The 10,172-nt window shown below is 53.6% G+C and overlaps 1 long non-coding RNA gene across 1 annotated transcript; it reads right to left on the bottom strand.

Moving 5' to 3' along the window:
* Window positions 1–476: 476 nt before the first annotated feature.
* Window positions 477–4,095, bottom strand: LOC120860206. The gene is made up of 2 exons (XR_005720273.1): window positions 2,065–4,095; window positions 477–1,725 (listed from the first exon to the last, which is right to left on the bottom strand). It is a non-coding gene; the product is annotated as an uncharacterized LOC120860206 (long non-coding RNA).
* Window positions 4,096–10,172: the final 6,077 nt, after the last annotated feature.

Raw genomic sequence — 10,172 nt, 5'->3', positions numbered from 1 at the left:
GAGAGGTATTACACCACACCAAGAGCAGAAGGGTTTACCTGTGAGGCAGCCGTGAGTGCCCAGGCTCTTCTGAGGGAAAGTTTCCCCAGAGCTGAGGGGGCCCTTTCTTTTCCAGTCCTGCTGTCTCCTTCACTATATGCTCCTCTTCCCAAAAGATGCTAATCACTTTAGAGAATAGATCTCCTTATCCCTCTTAAGAGAAACTGCGAACCCACCACGCTCAGGTGGTGGGTTTCTAAACACATCAAGCCCATAAGCCCATCTTCCCCCACAGAAACCCCCTCACAAACCAGTCATACAAGAGGCCGTTCTTAATGCTCACTGACCGTGCCAGCTGCTCATCTTGCCGTCTCAGAGGCTGACTCACTACACGCTTATAAATTGGGAACTTTCCATATCAGCTGCATTCTTCCTCCTTAGTGGGGAGGAAAAACAGCAGCAGAAGGAAAGCTAACAACCTGAGAAATCTAGTTTTCTAATCAAGAGGGGAATAAATGTAGGAGAGGAGAGAGGGAAAATCTGGCTGCACCTGAGGATCCTACATCCTGTGCTCACCCAGAGACCTCCAGGACATGGTAGGCCCCCTGGGAGTACAGGTATGTCCATCCTGGACTTAGTTTCCTTGTTCTTTCCATGACACCTGGGGCCAAGCAGCAAGCAGAACTAAATCTAGTTCATTCCATTGAAGTGAACTCTAACTAGCATTTTTATATCCCCAACAGTTTACCACCCACATTTCACACCCATTAACTCGTTAGCCAGCTCCCAAACACCAAGCAGAAGGACACTTTGGCGGGGGCCTCTGCCTTTCTCTCCTGACATCCCGTTTACTTGGAAAGTTCTGGGAGCCATTTGCCCCCGACTGGATCGCAGTGTTGTGCCCCACCAGTGGGTGTGGGGGCAGCAGTGGGATGGGGACGCCAGCCTCGACTGGCGCTTCAGACACCTCGGGATGCTGGCTCCCTTGGCTCCATTCTCATTCTCTCTCTTAAATAAAAATGGCTTTCTACAGCCATAATTAACTCTCAAATTCACATTGGTGTGCTGTGATCAAATGAAGGTTTGCCTGAATCCTTTCAAAGTGTAACCATGGTAATTGAGGGGGATGGAACAGAATGAATATATAAAAATATAATGACAATTGTTCTGAATGACTGAGTGTCCTCCTGACATGTAATTAGCTGTTTTAGCAAGATGTAGATTGGCATGGTCGTAATTAAAAGGATTTCTGTCCTTTATGTGACTGGAGATGGCAGATCTCCCGTTCCCTGTTCCCTTTGAGCACTAATGCTCCCTGGAACGTTTGGAACAGCAACTCAGTAAACTGAAATAATGACATAGTGTTTGCGTCCACACCAAAGTGAAAGGAAAGGATTTGGAGTGATTTCAGCTCCCAAACCAGAAGCCTTTGATTAGTGCTCCCCAGTTGACTTCTAAGTCGCACTAAACCTCTCCCTCACATCCAGTCTCAGCCTGGTCCATCTTTGGGATTCTGACTCAAGTTTCTGCCAAACAGAGTCCACCACTGTGGCGCCTCCAGGTCACTCTGCCCCATGTGCTGAGCAGCGCGGGTGCCACGCTGGCCTTACCTGAGGCTTCCTGCTTAACAGACTCTGCAGAATTCTCCATTTCTCCTTGGTCACTTGAGGTCTCCATTGCTGTCACCATCAGAACGTGTTTTTCCAGACAAGAGCTTGCACTTGAGCTAAATGAGATTTTCATAACCTAGGGCAGGAGACATGACATGAACACACTTGAATGAACCAAAACATGAAGATGGATGCGGCCTAAGTGGAGTGCTGGTGTCTGCAGTGTCCCACCATTGCAGGCAGGGTAGGACCTGTCTGAGTTTCACCCACGTCTGCTCACATCACTGGCAGTTCCCAGCTTCCTCATGTCAGCAGCCTCTGGTTCTCCAACTTGCCCCCCTTGTACTGCCATGTCAGTGGGATTGTCCCCTGGCCCTTCCCCATCCATGTTCCCTCCCTCCCACCTTGTCCCTTTGAACACCATGGGGTCTTGACACCGTACCCGGCTTCCTGCCCACAGAGCCCACATTCTCACCTGGAGGCCCCAGGCTGGACGGGAGCCGCCGCCTTGCTCTCTGGAACAGGCCTCGTTTGGTTTCCCCGTCACTTCAGTTGTACAATGCAGAGTGAGTCTACATGAATACCAGCATGAGCAGAGTGCCAGGTTCCCCTCACAAGCCGCTGCTCCTGAGGCTCCTGACTGCGCTGGTGAGCCTGGCCCCTAAGCCCTTTCTTCTTCAGGCCTGGACACTCCAGGGCGGGGCAGCAGCCACCCTAGAGGAAATACAGCTCTTGTTTTTGTTCACACATTGCTGCTGACACTCGTGCAGCAGCCTTGCCCCCTTCACATAGCAGAGGGACTCCTCCAAACATTAAATGTCAGTTCCATGAACGTGCTGAGGTAGGCTGCTGCTTCATAACCACCCTCCCCCTTCATCCCCAAACACAGATGCACACAATCAGGATAGTTGCTGCCTTGGGTTCTTTTTTTCCCCCTTCAAAATACTTACGGTCCAGTGTACAGCAGTCAGGGAAGATAATGCCATGAGAGGTTCTTCCTCAGAGCCGCTGCTTCTACGGGATCAGAAGCAACTGACCCCTGCTTCCCCATCCATGCACAGCCATGGTGCCTCTCTGGGGATCCCTGCCATTCTTCTGACAGTTGGAATGGTTGTGGGTTTATGAAGACCAGAGTATCACATCTTGTCTTCCCAACTGCTAAAAGATAAGCGTCTCCATTAGAACAGAGAATCCGTTTTAAGATTAGCGATTCAGAAAACTGACCAGCTGAGTCTGTGATTTGTGAGCCATGCATTCAGCCAAGGAGCAGAACATTCTGATTATGTGCTCACATTCAAAGAAAATAGAGCTATCACTGCAGTTAAAACCTTCCAATACAGTCTTACTATTTTAGGGATCAAAGTCTTAGATGTGCTGCTTAAAGGATGGGTCTACTTAAAAAACAACTGGAGCTGGTGAGACATTTCCCTCCCCAGATGCTTCTAGAAGCCACTCTGGTGATTCAGGAAACCCTTCACCACCAAGCCCCCACTGAAAAGAAAGTAAAGCCACTTACCAAAATCAGTGAAAACATAGATAGTGCTTATCCCTGAATATGTATTTTTTGGGAATAAAACACCAGAAGTAACCAGAGTACAAGCCGCCATCCTAAACTGTCATAAATGCTCAGACCGCCCAAGCGTCTGAAGTGCATAGTAGCTGCTGACATGCGCTAGCCTGTCCTGTCCCATGTGCCTGGCACTGTGCTGAGTGTGTTCACTGTCTCGTTTATTCTTGAAGCAGTACCACCCGCGTGGAGTCAAGTAAAATCTCTAGGTGCTGCTTTCACTTTAGTAGGAAGGCAGCAGGATGTCCACCTGGCCTTGCTGAGTGAATTCTCTGCACCCCACCTGCTTCTCTCTCGCAGGCAGTGCAGGCTGGTCCCCGCTGTTGCCATCATTTGTTTGCCAACACGAGGCCAGTGTCACCAAGATGATCTGGACACCAGGTCACCCTTCTCCTTGGTTCTCCTTGCCACTCATGGTGACGGGCACACAGTGGCACTTGGCACCTGTGACCTGAGCCCTCGTTTCAAGTCCGCTGTCCCATCTCCTCCTCTAGGAGGTGAATGTGAAGGTCTTGCCCTTTCCTGGGAAGGAAGGTCTTGGCTCTGTCTCTGAGTTCTGGGGGGGAACCTGAATGTCCCAGCTCTCGGGTGTAGCTGCACTTTGTGGAGGCAGAGAGTATCAAAGGTCACTCTTCCTGTTCTCTATTTGAGCATCTCTTCAGAGTCTGTGTTTGGGAGTTTCGCTAAGCCATTCCAACTCACTCTGCCGCGCCCTCCATCATAGTCACAAGAGGTAGTGGGGCTGAGCCAGTGCTGGGTCAGTGTCTGCCGTGGGCTCTCCGGCAACCAGAGCTTTCTGATAACCATGGTTCAGCCCGGGGGGCAGCTGCCTGGATGCTCGTGTGTCACCTCAGTGACTGCTGTTAGGGACCTGGGCTCCAAGGTGACCTGAGGACTTCAACTTGACTAAAATTCATGTCCCTCCTTCCCCTCTGCTCCAACTCTGTCACCTCTCTCACTTCCAACTGCTTAGTCCCATCCTCAGGAGATGTGAGACATAGGTTCAATCCCTGGGTCGGGAAAGATCCCCTGGAGAAGGAAATAGCAACCCACTTCAGTATTCTTGCTTGGAGAATCCCATGGATAGAGGATCCTGGTGGGCACAGTCCATGGGGTCGCACAGAGTCGGACATGACTGAGTAACTAGCACTTTGATGCATTATTGAAGCCCCCGAGAGTAGAAACCATGCCAGGAGCAATGCCTCATTGGGAGTGGCCCTGGGAGAGGGTCTCCAGGTTGACAAGAGGGCCCGGTGGCCCCTGTGATTGGCACCTTGTTTCACTAGCTGGGTCGTGGCTCCCCGCCAAGTAAACCCACCCTTAGAGTGAAGGGAAGAAGGTACTGGTCGTGACTTGACATCTCTGGGGGTGGGGGGGCAGTGAAATGTGAAAAGGGAGACGTGGACCCTCCCCGAGGAAGGCGAGTGTGGCTCACCGGCATGCCCACTGAGCTGGCCACAGCACGCGGGGTCCTTTCTAACGTCCCAACACTTCCAGGTCGGGTCTGACGTCAGTCAGGCTTCCGTGGAGCACGGACACCTCCTGCTTTACTGGAACCATGAGCCCTGCAAAAAGTGGTGAGGGTGATTTTTCCAATTCATCATTCATTGAAGCAATTAAACTGGAAATAGAACATTAGTGCTGTGTTAATGTAAACAGCAGCCCGTCTAGTGGTATCACCCTGAAGTCTCTAGATTTTAACGCCAGGTCCATGGGAGGCGGGCAGTGCATGGACTCTCTCAGCGATGGACTGAACGGAGGTGAGAGAGCTTGAGCATGCTCTGCTTTCAGGAGCAGGAGTGGTAGCCGTCATCTGCCTTGAGAAACACCCCTCAGTAGTGCTAGTCAGTGAACCCTTAATCGCACATCTCTGAAAACAGGCACCGCAAAACCAAAGTTCCGGCGGGGGGGGGGGGGGGGGCGCTCTGGCAAGGCTGCTCTCGAAGGCGCGCTGGCTCTCCTCGGACACTCCTCTCAGAAGGGTCTCTCTTCTTCCTAATGGTTTTTCTCACACTGGTCATAGAAGGCCAGTCCGTGCAGCCCACGCCTCCCCCTGGCCCTCTGGCCCTCGGCCTGCTCCTGCATGTGTCCTCCCCACCTTGGGTTCACCCGCTGTCCCCACCAGAAGATGCCAAGAACATCCTCGCCGCCTCCCAGGAAGAGCCCACAGCCTTCTCTGACCCCTGGGCTCCCCTCCCTCCCACGGCCACGGTCACTCTGGGTACGCAGTACCTTCCGAGGATCAGTTTCTCTGTTTTTTAAGTGCCTGCACAAGGTGCAGACCTCTGGGCCCTGCCAGAGGGTCGGCCTGTGCCCTGCCCCTCCCTCCCTGACCCTGCACTGGGCCCCTGGGGGGTCTGTGGCAGCTGACCCCCTCCAGGGTCCCCGGGCTCCACAGGCAGGACAACTCCCAAGGTGAGCGCGGGGTGCGATATTCGAGGCTGGCTGTGTCACTCTTGCCTGAGCCGCTGCGGTCATGATCACAGACTGTGAAGGCGACTGCTTAGCTAGCGAGTGAGCAAAGTGGAAGCAGGGCAGCTGCCGCAGGTGCATCCAGACCCAAGAGGGCAAAGAGTCAAGAGTTAAGACCAGGATGGCCCACCTGCCAGTCACTGGAACCCTGGCTGCCTGGCTCACCCTGTTCTTCAGTCTGTGGGATCGAGGTGTCTGCCCACAAGGGCCAAGGAAAGCCGTCATCAGTAGGGGGAAATGAGATCAGAAGTGCACCTTTGAAAATGAGTGTGAGAATATTTGTTTGCTTCTCTTTTAAAGTACGTGGAGTCTGACCTGAATTCGGGGCCTTGGCCACGTGGCAGGTGGACGAGGGTTCTCCTGGGACCGCGCTGTTGGCACCAAGGCACTGAGCTGTGCTCAGATGGGGGCTGGTGCGCTCCAAGGTTTTGCAGAATGGAACAATCCATACCCAGGCACTTTATTTTCATGAGTAATCCAGCCTTTTTGTTCAGACAGTGGAATAACCCACACACTGGGCCTTCCCATTTTAACATGTATGGCATTTGCCAGAGGAACTGTGAGCAGGTGGCATGGAGGGGGTTGACGGAGGCAGTGGGGTGAGCAAGTCTGCCGTGGGGTGGCCACACGCAGACCCCTGGTTCTCCAGGTGCTGGGTCCAGGTTCCACCAGCGCCGGTCGGCTCCCTAGGTTGTAGCTGTGGCGAGGCTGAATTGGGGGGAGAGGCTGGTTTCTCTCAGCTCACCTGGATGTGGGCTCCGGGCTGCCGGGCACTGGGTGATGGTTTGCTCCGTCTTCCTGGGCATTCGTTGTGGGGATGGGAGCTAACTAGTGCAGCGAATTCTAAAGTGGAAAGTGAGTTGACGATGGTCATTTGATCAGATGCCTCAGGACTGCCCAAAAGCATTTAGCATCCACCAAATAGTCGAGTACCTGTGCCCGGGCGGGGGCGGGTGTTGCGGGGCGCGCCACCCCTCTGCCCCCACCGGCACGTCTTAGTCTGTGTCTCCCTCTGCCGTCTCTGGGTCTCTGTCCCCGTCTGTGCGCCATGCGTCCCTGGGGGGAGTCGCACCTGTGTCTCAAGTCTGCTGTAAGGTGTTCAGTCTACCTCAAGGGGTCGTCATGGTCAGCTCTGTCCCACAGCAGTCCTTCCAACGTCGCCACACACACTGGAATGTATATCTGCCCCGGCCCCGGCCCACCTTCGTCAGTTACCCTCCTGACCCCATCTCTTCCTCTGTCACCACAAACTCCTAGTGCAAATTGGATGCTGCTTTAAATGTGAAAACAATTGTTCAAAAGCTATAAAACCTGAATGAAAGCTAAAGCTGAATTTATAAGCCTTGTTGCATATGAGCCAAAAGTGCAAAAAGCCCTATATAATGAACTAACCTGCCACTCGTATAAATATAAATATATATAAATATATTAAAATCGGACTGTTCTACAAAATTGTGTATTTGTATTTTTGTGTACGTACAATTTTCTGCTAAGCAGAAGGAGGATGTAGTATAGGATGCTGTGAGAAGAGATTTGGTTTAATCCTGTTTCTTTGTTACTTATTTTTGTTAACATCAGATGCCTGTCTTTGTCTCACGTGTATGACACTGTTTGGAAATCTGCAGTATCTCTCTTCCTTAGGGCCAGTGTCCTCTAGAGAATGAAACCTGGGGTGGAAAGAGCCGTCCTGGGCACCGGACTTGGGGCAGTGGCCCAGGTTGCCCGGGTGCCATTGGAGGCCCTGAGGTGGGACTAAGGGAACCAGAACTCCCCTTTCTAGAAATCAACTTCCAAAACAAGACTGTCAGCGCTAAGGCAGACTCCCCACCGGGAGGGGGGCGCACGAGGGCCAGAAGGTCTCCCAGAAAGCCAGCCTGGCTCCCTGGGCTCTGGCCCCTCTTCCACCTAGTTGCCGCCTTTTTCAGATCAGGTTACAAAATGCCTCCCCTCTGCCGAGCTGCTGGCGCTTCATCCCCCAGGCCTCCAGCCCCAGCTCCCTGGAGGGTCTCAGAACCCACCTTCCCGGTGCTAACACATAAAAGGCAGTAGTGCAGCTGCCAGCAGCAGCCAGAAATGAGCATCAGACTGGCTCTGCGTGCCCCGGACAGCCGGCCTTCCCCCGACAGAAGCCCCAGGCCTGGGCCTGCCCCCTGCTCCTGCCCACCTCTCAGCGTGCTCCCACCAGCCAGCGCCCCCCCCACCACAACCCCGATGTGAACCTTCTCTAGGGAGAGCGATACTGCACCTTCGCCTGTGGGACTCATATTTATAACAATGTGTGATGACTGTAGCAAACAGCCCTTGTTTCTGGATGTACACGGTCCGAGAAACAAGCGCTCTCTTGTATTGATTAAAATAGTTCCAACGAGTCCTGTATCCTTGTATCTCCTATTCTGGATTAGTGCCTTTTGGACAGTAGACTGTTCTGTAATTAAACTGTAGTATACTGCTTTTTTGTACAGTTTTGTTTTAATAAAACTTTTTTTTAATTTGTGTTTATTTTAGTATTGTACCTATTAGAGAATAAAATGTATAACTAAACAGAGGCTGGCCGGGATTTCTTTTGAGTAAGAACAGCCCATTCGGGAAGGGCCCAACCCTTCTGTCTTGAACATCCGTCCCTTCGTGCTTTAAGAACAGTCTAGCGTCCCAGAGACAGGAGATCGCTGGGAAGGGGTTCAGGGGATGATCAGGCATCTCCTGTTTGAGGGAATGCCTGCCGGGAATCTGGCCCCTGCTGCCTCCAGTCTGCACTCCCTTCGTGTCTGCCTGAATTCCCCAGAAGCCATGCCTTCTGGTAGCTTCCCCTCCGTGGTGCCCTCACCACAGGCCCCGTGCCCATGTCCTGAAATCACTAGGATGCTGGCCACCCACGAGGCCCACAGCCCTTGCTTTGCCGAGCCGCACCCTCAGCACCTCGCTTTCCTACGGAAGCCCTCTTTCCTGGGGCTTCACCTTCAGCCGTCAGTAACAACGTGAGAGAAAGCTGAAGCTTTGTTCTCTGCGTTTCTTTAAGGCAAATGGTTGGGAGCAAATTCTTAAGCAGGACCAAAGGACCAGGTGCCCAAGCTCCCATCTCACCTGACAGGTTTACCAACCCCTTCTCAGAGAAAGGGGAGCTGGGGTTTGTTTTCTCACACATGGTGTCTTCAAGCTTTGAGCTGTCTCCAAGCTCTAGGCTGCCAGTAGAGAGATGAGCAGGTCTGCAGAGGAGGGATGCCCAGGCCGTCGCCACCCCATGCTGCTCCTTCCGGCTGTGCCCACGGCACCCCATCCCTGCGCATCACCTAGAGTCCTCCAAACACGCCTGCCTGGGGGGAACCTCCTCCACCCCCCAGAGCTCCAGGGCCCCCAGCTGGTGGGCCCTGCGCTCTAGTTCATGACCAAGGGGCTCGCCCGGCAACATGAGGCCCAGTGCAAGACGGCACGCGGCTGTTCCGAGTGATACAACCAGCGAGCGAAGGGACACAATGTGACCCGCCCTGGCACCATCTTAGGGTCTGAGTGACTAGAAACCCCACAGCCTCAGGCAAAGGAGATCTCATTGAGTTGCAAGAGGGTAAGTAGCCGCTCAAAAAACGAGATTTATCCTAGGAGCTAGATCCGAGTGAGATGCTTGCCTCGGAGCAGGACAGCTCCTGGCTGCCAAATTTCTGTCATTATTTGGCAGCGCTCATCTCTGAGAACAAGTCCTGGGCACTTATGAATATAAACAAGTCCCGCCAGGACGTGCTCTGACTGCTGGCCACCTCCCTGTCAGTCCTCCCGGCGGCTGTGGTCCTTACATTTGCAAGTACATTTTATCTCAGGCGAGGTGCTGGCAGGGTGACTCACCGATGTGGGGCCACCAGCATGCTGGGCTGACCACGTCCTTGCGGGAAGAGTGGGACCCTGGGGCCACCTCAGAAGGCCTGCTCCCCTCCCCAGTGCTGTTTGGGTCCTCGCTGGGTGCCACGTCCTGAGGATGCTGGCTTGAGGCAAGCAGGACCCGAAACTTTGCCATCAGTTTCCACAACCTGTGGAGATGGGACCTGCTGGCACCCACAGCCTTAATCCTCCTCCCCCGAACCCCTTGCTGCAGAGGCTTTGAAGGTCTGCTCACCTGTGCGGCAGTGCAAGGAAGCCCTGCTCCCTGACTGCGGCGTCTGACATGGGGCACGGCACGCAGATCGAGGGGGACATGGAAGCCGAGGCCCAGAGCCAGAACATGCCTGCTCCAGAAAAGTGGCCTTCCACTGAGTTAGCCCAGAAGCTCCAAGTCTAAGATCATCAGGAAGTTTCTGTTGGTCCTTGGCTCCTGAAAGATATCTCAACCGACTGGCCACAAAACCACATACGTGACAAAGACCGCCGGGCCCAGGGATGTGTGCTCAGGGGACCTGCTCCTGCCCTGAGCCTCCCCTCTTCCAGTCTCCATGCTGAAAAGCCCCACCCCATCACTCAGAACCAGGCCACCCCGGCCCCTGGGGGACAGTCTGGAATGAGCCCAAACACCCCTGCCTTGGTGGGGAAAGGGGAAAGCAACAAGAGGACCACGGACGTAG

Source organism: Oryx dammah, unplaced genomic scaffold (genome assembly GCF_014754425.2).
Source record: "Oryx dammah isolate SB20612 unplaced genomic scaffold, SCBI_Odam_1.1 HiC_scaffold_1, whole genome shotgun sequence".
NCBI classification, from domain to species: Eukaryota; Metazoa; Chordata; class Mammalia; order Artiodactyla; family Bovidae; genus Oryx; species Oryx dammah.
This window is presented reverse-complemented; position numbering and strand designations above follow the sequence as displayed.